The 16,150-nt window shown below is 44.2% G+C and overlaps 1 pseudogene; it reads left to right on the top strand.

Annotated features, from left to right (window-relative positions):
* Window positions 1-16,150, top strand: part of LOC119292624 — a 41,903-nt pseudogene that overhangs the window by 6,591 nt on the left and 19,162 nt on the right.

Here is a 16,150-nt window from a genome sequence, read left to right as displayed (position 1 = left end):
AAGATAGGGCATTACTGGTAAAGCCAACTATAAAGTGTATTTAATGACCTTTAAGGCTACGGAGTAAATGTCCGATAGTTGCTGTCCTGAGTGACTCCTAGTCTTCTATAGGTCAAGTTGTTTCTCGTATAGTCGAATGGTTTGGTCTTGGTCGAGTGGTATCAGTAGGGAGGGATACCCGAGTGAGATGACTGGTCGAGTGGATTACACTCGACGGCTTTGATTGGTACTCTCTGTTGTTCTTTGAATGTCTTTGCTTCCAGGGTAGCGACCTTGGGTATGGCCTATAGGTCAGGCCTATGACCCTACCCTAGGTCCATGGCATCGTGATTAGCCCCTGAATGGATCAAGGTCTGAGTGGAAAGACGGTGGAAGTTGGTCGTGCCTTGGCTCTTGTGCTTCACAAGTGTCCATGCTAGATTGGAGGCCCACGCCGAGACTTCGGCTTCGTCTTTGTCTCCTTGATCGATTCAGAAGTTGTCGAGTGTACTTATGCTGGCTCGAATGTTACTTTGATGCGAAATCTTTGGCGCGATTGGTTACTGCGTATCCCGGATCTTACGGGATTCGAAATTTTGGGGAAGCGTGCATGGCGGAGCGCGCCGTAGTAAGTGGGACGGATAGACAGGGGCGCCTCAATTTCCGCGCCACCCTTTTCGCCATGTACCCGGCGTGCGACTATTGCGGGATTTGACAGGGTTGCTCGGGCCCACACGTCAGCCACTCAGAAGTGGGTCCTTAAAAGGCGTCAGGGCCGAGGCGTTTGCACTGTGTGCCCTCAATCCCCTTCTTATTTGTCTGCTTCTCGCCGCTCGCCACCATGGTGAAAGAGAAGACGGCGGCGCTGGAGCGTGCGAAAAAGGCGACAGGCACGACGAAAGTCAAGAATACAAATTGGGGTCGTCGTCGAGGTCTGCTCTGCCGCCAGGCTGGATCCAGGGCGATTGGATCCAATCTTTGCCCCGGCAAGAGGATCTGGACGAGTTGGCCACCTCCGGTTTGATTGTTTGCGGGTCCGAGAGGTTGCCGGAGGGGGAGACAGAGCCTCAGGCATGGTCGGGTGAGTATGTCCTGCTTGCTACCCATGTTGATCATGGTTTTTCTCTTCCTCCACATTCCTTTTTCTGGGGCTTCTTGAACTTTTTCGGTGCTCAGCTACACCACTTTTCTCCCAACACCATCACGTATCTCGCCGCATGTGTCCATGTGTGAGAACTTTTTGGGCTGTCGACCGCACTGGGGTCTCTTCAAACACATCTTCATAGTTTGCTCCCAGGCTGTGAAGAAGGCAAATTCAAGTGACGAGAGGACGCACGTGATCCCGATGTGCGGGGGTCTAGGGATACAGATGAGGAAGAGGAGTTCTTTCCCTCCCGTGACACTTCCTGAGTCAGTCAAAGGTTGGCAATCGACCTAGTTCTATTGCCAGGATATTGCAACTCCTGGTCAGTCAACCGGTCTCCCCCCTTTTCCCTAGATCGCGCCCAGCAACCTTCTTCACTAAAAGTGACCGCTGCGAAGAGGGTGGAAACGAACATGTTGGTGGAGAAGGAGGTCCAGTTGGTCCGTCAGGGTGTAACTGGCATGGATTTGTTGGAGGTGTTTCTCAGTCGACGCATCCAGCCGCTCCAAGCTCGTGACCACTCGATGTGGATATACTCGGGAGCCAACGACACCGCTCGGGTTCACGGATGAGATGGTGGACCTGTGGCTGAAGGACATTACAGGAAACCAGGATAACCCCGGGGGAACCAGGAGAGTCGATCCATTCGACACCAACAACCAGCCAGAAAAGGTCCGATCTTCGCTACCGAGTGTACTTCAATCTGTCTTGCAACTATTTCTGAATCCAACTAATATTTGATTAACTTGTTGTCTTGTAGGTTTATACCAAGATGTTCTCAATGCCCAATGGTGAACAAGACCGCAAGACCAGGAAAGAGAGGACAACGCAGAAGAGAGCGGCGAGTGGCAATCTCTAGAAGATGCCGACGAGGAAGATAGTGATGAGTTGGACGACGAAGAGGTAGTCGACTCACCACCTCGCTTAGAGCTTCGATACAAGAAACTCCAAGATCTGGCGGGCGGGTGCGGCAAGACCGTGGCTCCAAGTACCCAAGCATACATGCGCACTCGGACTTCGATTCTCGAGCCGACGGAGAAGGTCGCCAAGCAAACCAAGGTCGCCCCTTCGAAGCGTCGGAAGACCTTGCCCAAGATCAAGATGGACGCTCATGTTTCCTCTGGGTGAGTGCTCTATCTTTCTGCGTTTTCTTCTACCAACTCATAATTCTGCTCTGACCAAGTGGATTATGAACTTTATCAGCGCTGCAACTTCTGCGACTTCCATGGACGTTGACAAGGCCCTAGGTGATGAGGAGGCTGATGATGCGGCCACTTCCAAAGCTGGTACGCTCTTTCCAACTTGAATTTATTCTGCGGACTGGGTTGTTGGTTGATTGAACTCTTAAGGTTGCTTTTTGCTGCAGTTCCGCAGGACGTCATTGAGCTTCCGAATGATGAAGAAGAAGTGCCTCTGAGAGAGAGGAGAAGGAGGGGCAGGGCCTCAAGCGGTAGGACGGCTGAGGGTCAGGTGCCTCAGTCGACATCGGCTCCAGAGACGGTGGTCCAGCAAACCGTAGATCCGGCTCAGGCCAATGTTACCTTTGCCAATCCACTCTCGACTGACTGTCCTTCAGGGTCGACTGCTCGGGTCACCACTGCGTCCGCACAACTCCATGCTTCAGATCCTGTGACCGCGCCACCTATACTGCCATCATCACTTTCGCTGCATACGAGACTCCAGACGACCCGCCAACTGCCGCCAGGGAGGCCCTTCTCTAGGAAAACCTCATGATGGAGCAGATGAAGGTGGTGCACGAGGCTAGTCAGGTTGCCTACAATGCCAGCACCGCTCTACAAGCCAACGTCAAGGTTACTTGGTTTCCGACTGGTCTTTTGAGTAGTGATAGTTGTGACTGTTGCTTCATTGTCCATACTGTGTACTTGGATGAGCGTTTTGGAACCTTTTATGTGCATCTATCATGGGTCTGCATTTCGCATCCAATCATCCACTGGGGTGTTTCTGACTTAGAGTTGAATAGTTCTTCCACTTGAGTCGACCAGACCATGCCGAGTGTTTTTCTGAACCAGTGGGGGAAGCAGAGTGCACCCACTGGGTGTAGTCCCCGAGACCGCAGTCGACTGCTAGTAGTCGGTTGGGGTTTGAGAATCTCTTTTTTTACTCATGCTGGGCATACCATGCCGAGTGTAAAACCAGACCAGTGGGGGCACGCCAAGTGCACCCACTAGGTGTAGTCCCCGACCTACTGTTGAATGTTTGATTCACCGGTAGTCTTAGAGTAACTTTCGCTGTGATTGACTTTTGTTTCCATTGACTAACATATCTTGTTTGCTGACTGCAGAAGTCTTATTATCTTGGAGCCCAATTTTCTGAACTTGGACGAAGCAGATCAGTCTCAACCTTGATCTGGAACTGGCCAAGAAGAACCTCAAGAATGCTCAGGACGAAACAGCTACCTTGGGAGGTAACTGATACGTCTCCAATGTACCTATAATTTTTGATTGCTCCATGCTACTTTATCTACTGTTTTGGACTATATTGGGCTTTATTTTCCACTTTTATATTATTTTGGGGACTAACCTATTAACCAGAGGCCCAGCCCAGAATTGCTGTTTTTTGCCTATTGTAGTGTTTCGAAGAAACGGAATATCAAACGGAGTCCAAATGGAATGAAACCTTCGGGAACGTGATTTTCTCAGCGAACGTGATCCAGGAGACTTGGACCCTACTCCAAGAAGTAACAAAGTCGGTCACGAGGGTGGGGGGCGCCCCCCCTAGGGCGCGCCCCCTGCCTCATGGCCCCCCTGTTGCTCCACCGACGTACTCCTTACTCCTATATATACCTACGTACCCCCAAACAATCAGAGCAGGAGCCAAAAACCTAATTCCACCGCCGCAACCTTCTGTATCCACGAGATCCCATCTTGGGGCCTGTCCCGGAGCTCCACCGAAGGGGGCATCCACCATGGAGGGCTTCTACATCAACACTATAGCCCCTCCGATGAAGCGTGAGTAGTTTACTTCAGACCTTCGGGTCCATAGCTAGTAGCTAGATGGCTTCTTCTTTCCTTTTGGATCTCAATACAATGTTCTCCCCCTCTCTCATGGAGATCTATTCAATGTAATCTTCTTTTTGCGGTGTGTTTGTTGAGACCGATGAATTGTGGGTTTATGATCCAGCTTATCTATGAATAATATTTGAATCTTCTCTGATTCTTTTCTGTATGATCGAATTATCCATTTGGTTTGGCCAACTAGATTGGTAGTTCTTGCAATGGGAGAAGTGTTTAGCTTTGGGTTCAATCTTGCGGTGTCCTTTCCCAGTGACAAAAGGGGCAGCAAGGCACATATTTTATTGTTGCCATCGAGGATAACAAGATGGGGTTTTTATCATGTTGCATGAATTTATCCATCTACATCATGTCATCTTGCTTATGGCGTTACTCTGTTTTTAACTTAATATTCTAGATGCATGCTGGATAGTGGTCGATGAGTGGAGTAATAGTAGTAGATGCAGAATCGTTTCAATCTACTTGTCTTGGACGTGATGCCTATATACATGATCATACCTAGATATACTCATAATTATGCTCAATTCTGTCAATTGCTCAACAGTAATTTGTTCACCCACTGTAGAATATCTATGCTCTTGAGAGAAGCCACTAGTGAAACCTATGGCCCCCGGGTCTATTCTCATCATATCAATCTCCATTACTTTATTACTTGCTTTGTTTTTACTTTGCCTTTTACTTTTCACTTCGCATCTATATACCAAAAATACCAAAAATATTATTTATCATCTCTATCAGATCTCACTCTCATAAGTGACCGTGAAGGGATTGACAACCCCTAATCGCGTTGGTTGCGAGGAGCTATCGTTTTGTGTAGGTACGAGGGACTTGTGCATGGTCTCCTACTGGATTGATACCTTGGTTCTCAAAAGTTGAGGGAAATACTTACGCTACTTTGCTGCATCATCCTCTCCTCTTCGGGGAAATCCAACGCAGTGCTCAAAGGTAGCAAGAAGAATTTTTGGCGCCGTTGCCGGGGAGGCTCACGCAAGAGCAAGTCAAGCATACCAAGTACCCATCACAATCCCTATCTCTCGCATTACATTATTTTCCATTTGCCTCTCGTTTTCCTCTCCCCCACTTCACCCTTGCCGTTTTGTTCGCCCTCTCTTTCCCAATCTCCTCTTCTTTTTCCCGTTTTCCTTTCCCGTTTGCCTTTCTGTTTGCTTGTGTGTTCGATTACTTGTTGCCATGGCGCAAGATAATACCAAATTGTGTGACTTCTCGAATACCAATAATAATGATTTCCTTAGTACTCCAGTTGCTCCTCTTAGTAATGATGAGTCTTGTGAAATCAATACCGCTTTGTTGAATCCTGTTATGAAAGATCAATTCGCCGGCCTTCCTAGTGAAGATGCCGCTACTCATCTAAACAACTTTCTTGATTTGTGTGATATGCAAAAGAAGAAAGATACGGATAACAATATTGTCAAATTGAAGTTATTCCCGTTTTCACTTAGAGATCGTGCTAAAGTTTGGTTTTCGTCTTTGCCTAAAAATAGTATTGATTCTTGGAACAAGTGCAAAGATGCTTTTATCTCTAAGTATTTTCCTCCTACTAAGATCATCACTCTTAGGAACGATATTATGAATTTTAAACAACTTGATCATGAGCATGTTGCCCAATCTTGGGAAAGAATGAAATTGATGCTTCGCAATTTCCCTACTCATGGTTTGAATTTATGGATGACCATACAAAATTTTTATGCCGGATTGAATTTTGCTTCTAGAAATCTTTTAGAGTTGGCCGCGGGAGGCACGTTTATGGAATTTACGTTAGGAGATGCTACAAAATTGCTTGATAATATTATGGCTAATTATTCTCAATGGCACACCGAAAGATGTTCTAGTAAAAAAGTGCATGCTATAGAAGAAATCAATGTTTTGAGTGAAAAGATGGATGAACTTATGAAGATGTTTGCTACTAAAAATACTTCTCTTGATCCCAATGATATGCCCTTGTCTACTTTGATTGAGAATAATAATTAATCTATGGATGTGAATTTTTTTGGTAGAAATAGTTTTCGAAATAACGCGAACAGAGGGAATTTTAATCCTAGGCCTTATCCTAGTAATCCTTCTAATAATTATGGAAATTCCTACAACAACTCTTATGGAAATTTTAATAAGATGCCCTCTGAATTTGAGAGTAGTGTTAAAGAGTTTGTGAATTCACAAAAGAATTTTAATGCTTTGCTTGAAGAGAAATTGCTTAAAGTTGATGATTTGTCTAGGAACGTTGATACAATTTCTCTTGAAATTGATTCTTTAAAGCTTAGATCTATTCCTCCTAAGCATGATATCAATGAGTCTCTCAAAGCCATGAGAATTTCCATTTATGAGTGCAAAGAAAGAACCGCTAGGATGTGTGCTTCCATAGATGCCTTCATTAAAGCGTGTTCTTCCAATTCCTATGAAAATCAAGATGAATATCTAAAAGTTATTGATGTGTCCCCCATTAAATCTTTGTTTTGCAATATGAATCTTGATGAAACTGAATATGATCTTCCTTTACCTGGAAGGCGCTCTAAGAGTTCGGAGTTTCTAGATCTTGATGATGAAATTGGTAAAAGTGGGATTGAAAGAAATAAAAACCTAGATGTTGCTAAACCCACTATTTTGGATCTCAAGGAATTTAATAATGAAAATTTCTCTTTAATTGGTTGTATTTCCTTGTTGCAATCCGTGCTAGATTCTCCTCATGCTTATAGTCAAAATAAGGCCTTTACCGAACACATTGTTGATGCCTTGATGCAATCTTATGAAGAAAAACTTGAGTTGAAAGTTTCTATCCCTAGAAAACTCTATTATGAGTGGGAACCTACTATTAAAATTAAAATTAAAGATTATGATTTTCGTGCTTTGTGTGATTTGGGTGCTAGTGTCTCCACTATTCCCAAAACTTTGTGTGATTTGCTAGATTTCCGTGACTTTGATGATTGCTCTCTAAACTTGCATCTTCCGGATTCCACTATTAAAAAGCCTATGGGAAGAATTAATGATGTTCTTATTGTTGCAAATAGGAATTATGTGACCGTAGATTTTATCGTTCTTTGATGATTGCTCTCTAAATTGCAATCCTTCATGTCCTATTATTCTTGGTAGACCCTTCCTTAGAACGATTGGTGCAATTATTGCTTTGAAGGAAGGGAATATTAGATTCCAATTTCCCTTAAAGAAGGGCATGGAACACTTCCCTAGAAATAAAATAAAATTACCATATGAATCTATCATGAGAGCCAATTATGGATTGCCTACCAAAGATGACACTACCTAGATCTATCCTTGTTTCTATGCCTAGCTAGGGGCGTTAAACGACAGCGCTGGTTGGGAGGAAACCCAATTTTATTTTTGTTTTTTGTTTTTGCTTCTGTTTTGGAATAAATAATCCATCTAGCCTCTGTTTAGATGTGGTTTTATCTTTTAATTAGTGTTTGTGCCAAGTAGAACTTATAGGATAACCTACGATGATAGTTGATTTGATTCTTCTGAAAAACAGAAACTTTGCAGGCACGAATATAATTTTTTTCAATCACAGAAACATCATTTTGCGTTGATTCTTTTTTATTCTGTTCAATATACAAATTTTCCAGGACTTCAAATTTTAGTAGGATTTTTAGAGTTCCAGAAGTTTGCGCTAGTTACAGATTACTACAGACTGTTCTGTTTTTGACAGATTCTGTTTTGCGTGTGTTGTTTGCTTATTTTGATGAATCTATGGCTAGTAAAATAGTTTATAATCCATAGAGAAGTTGGAATACAGTAGGTTTAACACCAATATAAATAAAGAATGAGTTCATTACAGTACCTTTAAGTAATTTTTTGTTTTCTTTCTCTAACGGAGCTCACGAGATTTCTATTGAGTTTTGTGTTGTGAAGTTTTCATGTTTTGGGTGAATTCTTTTGATGGATTATGGAACAAGGAGTGGAAAGAGCCTAAGCTTGGGGATGTCCATGCCACCCCCAAGGTAATCCAAGGACACCAAAAATTCAAAGCTTGGGGATGCCCCGGAAGGCATCCCCTCTTTCGTCTACTTCCATCGGTAATTTACTTGGAGCTATATTTTTATTCACCACATGATATGTGTTTTGCTTGGAGCATCTTGTATTATTTGCGTCTTTGCTTGTTAGTTTACCACAATCATCCTTGCTGTACACACCTTTTTAGAGAGCCGTACATGAACTGGAATTTGATAGAATACTCTATGTGCTTCACTTATATCTTTTGAGCTTGATAGTTTTGCTCATATTGCTTCACTTATATCTTTTGAGCATGATAATTTTTGCTCTAATGCTTCACTTAGATCTTTTAGAGAATGGTGGTGGATTTGTTTTAAAGAAACTATTGATCTCTCATGATTCACTTAGATTATTTTGAGAGTCATTAATAGCATGGTAATTTTCTTAATCTTAATATACTTGGTATTCAAGATATGTGAATCTTTCTTTTGAGTGCGTTGAATACTACGAAAAGTTTGATGCTTGATAATTGTTTTGAGACATGAAGATGGTGATATTAGAGTCATGCTAGTTGAGTAGTTGCGAATTTAAAGAATACTTGTGTTGAAGTTTGTGATTCCCGTAGCATGCACGTATGGTGAACCGTTATGTGATGAACTCGGAGCATGATTTATTTATTGATTGTCTTCCTTATGAGTGGCGGTCGGGGACGAGCGATGGTCTTTTCCTACCAATCTATCCCCCTAGGAGCATGCGCTTAATACTTTTCTTTGATAACTTCTAGATTTTTGCAACAAGTATATGAGTTCTTTATGATTAATGTTGAGTCCATGGATTATACACACTTTTTCCCATCCTTCGACCATTGCTAGCCTCTCTAATACCGCGCACTTTTCGCCGGTATCATACACCCACCATATATCTTCCTCAAAACAGCCACCATACCTACCTATCATGGCATTTCCATAGCCATTCCGAGATATATTGCCATGCAACTTTCCACCTTTCCATTTATTATGACACGCTCCATCATTGTCATATTGCTAGCATGATCATGTAGTTGACATCGTATTTGTGGCAAAGCCACCGTTCATAATTCTTTCATACATGTCACTCATTATTCATTGCATATCCCGGTACACCGCCATAGGCATTCATATAGAGTCATACTTTGTTCTAAGTATCGAGTTGTAATTGATGAGTTGTAAGAAAAATAAAAGTGTGATGATCATCATTATTAGAGCATTGTCCCAAGTGAGGAAAGGATGATGGAGACTATGATTCGCCCATAAGTCGGGACGAGATTCCGGACGAAAAAAGAGAAAGATGAAAAAAAGACGCCATAAAAAAGGTCCAAATAAAAAAATGAGAGAAAAAGAGAGAAGGGACAATGTTACTATCCTTTTACCACACTTGTGCTTCAAAGTAGCACCAAGATCTTCATGATAGAGAGTCTCTCATTTTGTCACTTTCATATACTAGTGGGAATTTTTCATTATAGAACTTGGCTTGTACATTCCAATGATGGGCTTCCTCAAAATGCCATAGGTCTTCGTGAGAAAGCGAGTTAGATGCACACCCACTTAGTTTCTTTTGTAGAGCTTTCATATACTTATAGCTCTAGTGCATCCGTTGCATGGCAATCCCTACTCACTCACATTGATATATATTGATGGTCATCTCCATAGCCCGTTGATACGCCTAGTTGATGTGAGACTATCTTCCCTCTTTTTGTCTTCTCCACCACCACCATTCTATTCCACATATAGTCCTATATCCATGGCTCACGCTCATGTATTGCGTGCAGATTGAAAAAGTTTTGAAAATGTTAAAGTATGAAACAATTGCTTGGCTTGTCATCGGGGTTGTGCAGGATTTAAATATTTTGTGTGGGGAAGATGGAGCATAGCCAGAACATATGATTTTGTAGGGATAACTTTCTTTGGCCATGTTATTTTGAGATGACATAATTGCTTAGTTAGTATGCTTGAAGTATTATTATTTTTATGTCAATATGAACTTTTGTCTTGAATCTTTCGGTTCTAAATATTCATACCACAATTAAGAGGATTTACATTGAAATTATGCAAAAGTATCACTCCACATCAAAAATTCTTTTTTTATCATTTACCTACTCGAGGACGAGCAAGAATTAAGCTTGGGGATGCCTGATACATCTCAAACGTATCTATAATTTTTGATTGCTCCATGCTACTTTATCTACTGTTTTGGACTATATTGGGCTTTATTTTCCAATTTTATAAAATTTTTGGGACTAACCTATTAACCGGAGGCCCAGCCCAGAATTGCTGTTTTTGTGCCTATTTCAGTGTTTCGAAGAAACGGAATATCAAACGGAGTCGAAATGGAATGAAACCTTCGGGAACGTGATTTTCTCACCGAACGTGATCCAGGAGACTTGGACCCTACTCCAAGAAATAACAGAGGCGGTCACGAGGGTGGGGGGCGTGCCCCCCCTAGGGCGCGCCCCCTGCCTCGTGGCCCCCTGTTGCTCCATCGACGTACTCCTTCCTCCTATATATACCTACGTACCCCCAAACGATCAGAACAGGAGCCAAAAACCAAATTCCACCGCCGCAACCTTCTGTATCCACGAGATCCCATCTTGGGGCCTGTTTCGGAGCTCCGCCGGAGGGGGCATCCACCATGGAGGGCTTCTACATCAACACCATAGCCCCTCCAATGAAGTGTGAGTAGTTTACTTCAGACCTTCGGGTCCATAGCTAGTAGCTAGATGGCTTCTTCTCTCTTTTTGGATCTCACTACAATGTTCTCCCCCTCTCTCGTGGAGATTTATTCGATGTAATCTTCTTTTTGCGGTGTGTTTGTTGAGACCGATGAATTGTGGGTTTATGATCCAGCTTATCTATGAATAATATTCGAATCTTCTCTGAATTCTTTTATGTATGATTGAGTTATCTTTGCAAGCCTCTTCGAATTATCCGTTTGGTTTGGCCAACTAGATTGGTAGTTCTTGCAATGGGAGAAGTGTTTAGCTTTGGGTTCAATCTTGCGGTGTCCTTTCCCAGTGACAGAAGGGGCAACAAGGCACGTATTGTATTGTTGCCATCGAGGATAAGAAGATGGGTTTTTTATCATATTGCATGAATTTATCCCTCTACATCATGTCATCTTGCTTAAGGCGTTACTCTGTTTTTAATTTAATACTCTAGATGCATGCTGGATAGCGGTCGATGAGTGAAGTAATAGTAGTAGATGCAGAATCGTTTCGATCTACTTGTCTTGGACGTGATGCCTATATACATGATCATACCTAGATATACTCATAATTATGCTCAATTCTGTCAATTGCTCAACAGTAATTTGTTCACCCACCGTAAGATATCTATGCTCTCGAGAGAAGCCACTAGTGAAACCTATGGCCCCCGGGTCTATTCTCATCATATCAATCTCCATTACTTTATTACTTGCTTTGTTTTTACTTCTCCTTTTACTTTTCACTTTGCATCTATAAACCAAAATACCAAAAATATTATTTATCATCTCTATCAGATCTCACTCTCGTAAGTGATCATGAAGGGATTGACAACCTCTAATCGCGTTGGTTGCGAGGAGCTATCGTTTTGTGTAGGTATGAGGGACTTGTGCGTGGTCTCCTACTGGATTGATACCTTGGTTCTCAAAAACTGAGGGAAATACTTAGGCTACTTTGCTGCATCATCCTCTCCTCTTCGGGGAAATTCAACGCAGTGCTCAAGAGGTAGCAGTAACCATTCATCGACTGTCCACCTTATGACTTTATCTCTCTCTCTCTCTCTCTCTCTTTTCTTTTAGTCTCTTTGAACCAACTCCACTCAAACATATGTGCATAGTGAAAACCTTCAACTCCAAGCTCGTCTGAAGAATGTTATTTCTTTAGAGGAAATGAAGCAGGCTCTAGAGAAGAAGGATCAAGATCTTGCCGCTGCCCAGAAGGAGGCACGAGAGAATATGGCACTTGTGGACAAGAAGTTGGCCTCAGTCAACAAGTTGGAAGGGGAGAACTCCAAGTTGAAGACTGCTATTTCTGAAGCCAACCAGGAGGTTGCGCGACTGAAGGACAAGGAAAGCTTGACTGATGAAGTTGGAAGTCTCAAGGCTAAGAAGGGCGAATTGGAGTCTTATCTGGGGCAGCTTGCTGCAAAGTTGGTCTTGAAGCTTAAAGGTATTTCCTCTTATTCGACTGATTTGTTGATGTCGACTGCCACGTCTTGTTAAACTGTTGACTCACTGCTTTTCTGACTATGCAGAACTTTGTCTAGACTTCGAAGCAGAAACTGGGTGGGTCGAGACAGGTCTTGATCCCATAAACTCTCCTGTGAAAGATGACGTTGCAATGAATGTGCCGCAGTTGGAGTCTCGCCTGGACAGTGCTGTGGATTATCTCGCTCATCGAAGGCGTCAATGATGCGGATTGATGCTGAACTCTGGCCTCGGACGCAACTCTCACAGGATCTTGAGTCTCTGATGACTCGACTGAATCAAATCCCTAGTCGAGTGCAAGAATGGAATAAGTCATCTTCTCGTTGTGGCGCCGATGTCGCTCTGTCTTTGGTCCGAGTGCACTACAAGGATGTCAGAGAAGACAAGCTGGCGGCTCTCAAGGTTGCCAACACTAAGAAGCTCAACTTCTAGTCCTTTATGGACACCTTCCTTGACACCACCACTCGCATCTCAGACAACATCGACCTTGAAAGCTTTTGCAATCCAACAAGTCCTCCTCCTGCCGAGTGAACAAATATTATGCCCCACCTTTATTTGCCTTAGAATGCTGAGTGGTTATGTAACCGTTAAACTCTTTCAGGCTTGATGCTTGAGTACTTCTGCCCGTTGTGGTTTTGAACTTTTGTGGGATTTATCTGAACTTGGTTTTCTTTGAATACCATGGCTTTTGCCTTTATCGCTTTTGAATGTCTTTCGATTCCGAGTGAACCTGATCTTTTCACCTTTCATCGAGTGGGTCTGGCGATGTTCTCAGTCAACACCTTGTCGTCCTTGCGGATCGGGATGGAGTGTACATTCTACTTGTGGTGCAGCTCAGACGTGGTGTTCAGTCAACACCTCATCTTCCTTGCGGATTGGGATGGAGCGTATGTTGTACTTGTGATGTAGCTCAAAGGATCTTTGCGACTTAGGCAAGTATGGGGTCGCAGCTAAGCCTCTGAGTGGGAGGTTTGCTCTCCACTCGAAGTGTTTGACTTAGGTGAGTACGGGGTCGCAGCTAAGCCCCCGAGTGGGAGGATTGCTCTCCACTCGGAATGTTTTTAACTTAGGAGAATACGGGGTCGCCGCTAAGCCCCCGAGTGGGAGGACTGCTCTCCACTTGGAATGTTTTTAACTTAGGCGAATACGGGGTCACCGCTAAGCCCCCGAGTAGTAGGATTGCTCTCCACTCGGAATGTTTTTAACTTAGGTGAGTACGGGGTCGCCTCTAAGCCCCCGAGTGGGAGGATTGCTCTCCACTCGGTATGCTTTTAACTTAGGAGAATATGGGGTCGCCGGTAAGCCCCCGAGTGGGATGATTGCTCTCCACTCGGAATGTTTTTAACTTAGGCGAGTACGGGGTCGCAGCTAAGCCTCCGAGTGGGAGGATTGCTCTCCACTCGGAATGTTTTTAATTTAGGCAAGTTCGGGGTCACAGCTAAGCCTCCGTGTGGGAGGATTGCTCTCCACTCGGAATGTTTTTTATCTTAGGCGAGTTCGGGGTTGCAGCTAAGTCTCCGAGTGGGAGGATTTCTCTCCACTTGAAATGTTTTTAACTTAGGTGATTTCGGAGTCGTAGCTAAGCCTCCGAATGGGAGGATTGCTCTCCACTCGGAGTGTTTTTTAACTTAGGCGAATCAGGTTCGCGGCTAAGCCACCCACTGAGGGATTCACACACAAATGATTATGGGGAATCAATCATTAAGATACTATAAAAACCTTGTCTTTGGTAAGCAAACTGAAGTACTCTTATTACAACTCATCGGGTCAAGTGATTTTAGGTATAGAAAGGACGAAGCAGCTCTGCGTTCCATGCGTGTGGCTCGTCCATATTCTTGGCTACGTTGTAGATGTGGTATGCTCCGTTGTGAAGCACCTTGGTGATGATGAAGGGACCTTCCCAGGCCGGAGCAAGCTTGTGAGGCCGTTTCAGATCCACTCTGAGCACAAGGTCTCCTTCCTGGACTGCTCGACCTCTGACATTTCGCGCATGGAATCGACGCAGATCTTGCTGATAGATGGTCGACTGAATCAAAGCCATCTCGCGTTCCTCTTCCAGGAGATCAATGGCGTCTTCATGTGCCTACTCCGCTTCAGGTTTTGAGAACAGTTCCACTCGGGGGCATTATACAACAAGTCACTCGGAAGCACAGCCTCGGCGCCGTACACTAGGAAGAAAGGGGTTCGGTCAGTCGACCGGTTCGGCAGCGTTCTCAGCCCCCATAAGACGGATGGTAACTCAGTCACCCAAGCTCCAGCAGCGTGCTTGAGGTCGCGCATCATCCGGGTTTTAACCCTTGATGGATCGAACCATTCATCCTTTCTGCTTGTCCATTCGACTGGGGGTGTGTGACTGACGCATAGTCGATCCGAGCACCGTGGGACGCACAGAACACGTTGAACTCATTAGAATGAAAGTTGGAGCCGTTATCTGTGATAATGCTGTGAGGAACTCCATATCTGAATATCAACTCCTTGATTAAACTGACGGTGGTGCTTGCATCAAGGTTTTGATGGGCTTGGCTTCGATCCACTTAGTGAAATTGTCGACTGCTACAAGCAAATGGGTGAAACCACTTCTGCCGGTCTTGAAGGGTCAAACCATATCCAATCCCCAGACTGCAAATGGCCAGACGAGTGGAATAGTCTTCAAGGCAGACACAGGCTTGTGGGACATGTTGGAGTAGAACTGGGAACCTGCGCACTTGTCGACTATCTCTTTTGCCATCTCATTTGCTAGAGGCCAATAGAATCCCGCTTGGTATGCTTTGGACATGATGATCTGAGAGGATGCATGGTGACCACAGGTCCCCGAGTGGATATCATTTAGGATCATTCGACCTTCTTCCGGTGCAAGGCAGCGTTGAGCCACTCCTGTGACACTTTCTCTGTAGAGCTGTCCTTTTATCACGGTGAAGGCTCTGGATCGACGAACTATCTGGCAAGCTTCATCCTCGTCCTCTGGGAGCTCCTGCCTAAGAATGTACGCGACATACGGTACCATCCAATCTGGCGTGACCACCAAGACTTCCATGATCAAGTCGGCCACAGCTGGAACCGCAATCTCAGTCGGGTTGAACTTATTGATTGCGAGGGATCTTCCCTGAAGGGATCTACTTGTACTGACGGGGTGGGGAGATGCTCCAAGAACACGTTGTTGGGGATAGGTTTCCGAGTGGAACCTATCTTCACCAGATCATTAGCAGCTTGATTCTTGATTTGCGGTATGTGGTGAGCTCTAACCCCTCAAAATTCTTCTCCAGCTTTCTCACTGCATTGCAATGACCGGTCATTGCTGGACTCCTGACGTCCGATTCCTTCATTACTTGATTAACCACTAAGTCTGAGCCGCTGTAGACCCTTAAGCGCCAGACGCCGAGTGAAATGGCCATACGCAACCCATACAATAGTGCCTCATACTCAGCTTCATTGTTTGAAGAATCAAAGTGGATTTGCAGTACATAACTGAGCTTGTCTCCTCATGGGGACACCAAAACCACTACTGCACCAGAGCCATTCAACATCTTGGACCCATCAAAGAACATGGTCCAATGTTCCGACTGAATCTGAGTCGGCTGTTGTCGTTCTACCCACTCTGTGAGGAAATCTACAAATGCTTGAGACTTGATGGCCTTCTTTGCCTCAAGCTTGATATCTAAAGGAAGGAGTTCAATCACCCATTTTGCCACTCGACCAGTTGCATCTCTGTTATTCAGTATTTCTGACAATGGAGCATCGCTGTCGACTGAAACTGAATGATCAGGGAAATAGTGTGCAACCTTCTTCGTGATCAGGTAAATCCCATAAACAA

The sequence above is a fragment of the Triticum dicoccoides genome, chromosome 4B (genome assembly GCF_002162155.2).
Source record: "Triticum dicoccoides isolate Atlit2015 ecotype Zavitan chromosome 4B, WEW_v2.0, whole genome shotgun sequence".
Taxonomy (NCBI): domain Eukaryota; kingdom Viridiplantae; phylum Streptophyta; class Magnoliopsida; order Poales; family Poaceae; genus Triticum; species Triticum dicoccoides.
The sequence above is the reverse complement of the archived record's forward strand: the minus strand, read 5'-3'. Positions and strand labels throughout refer to the sequence as shown.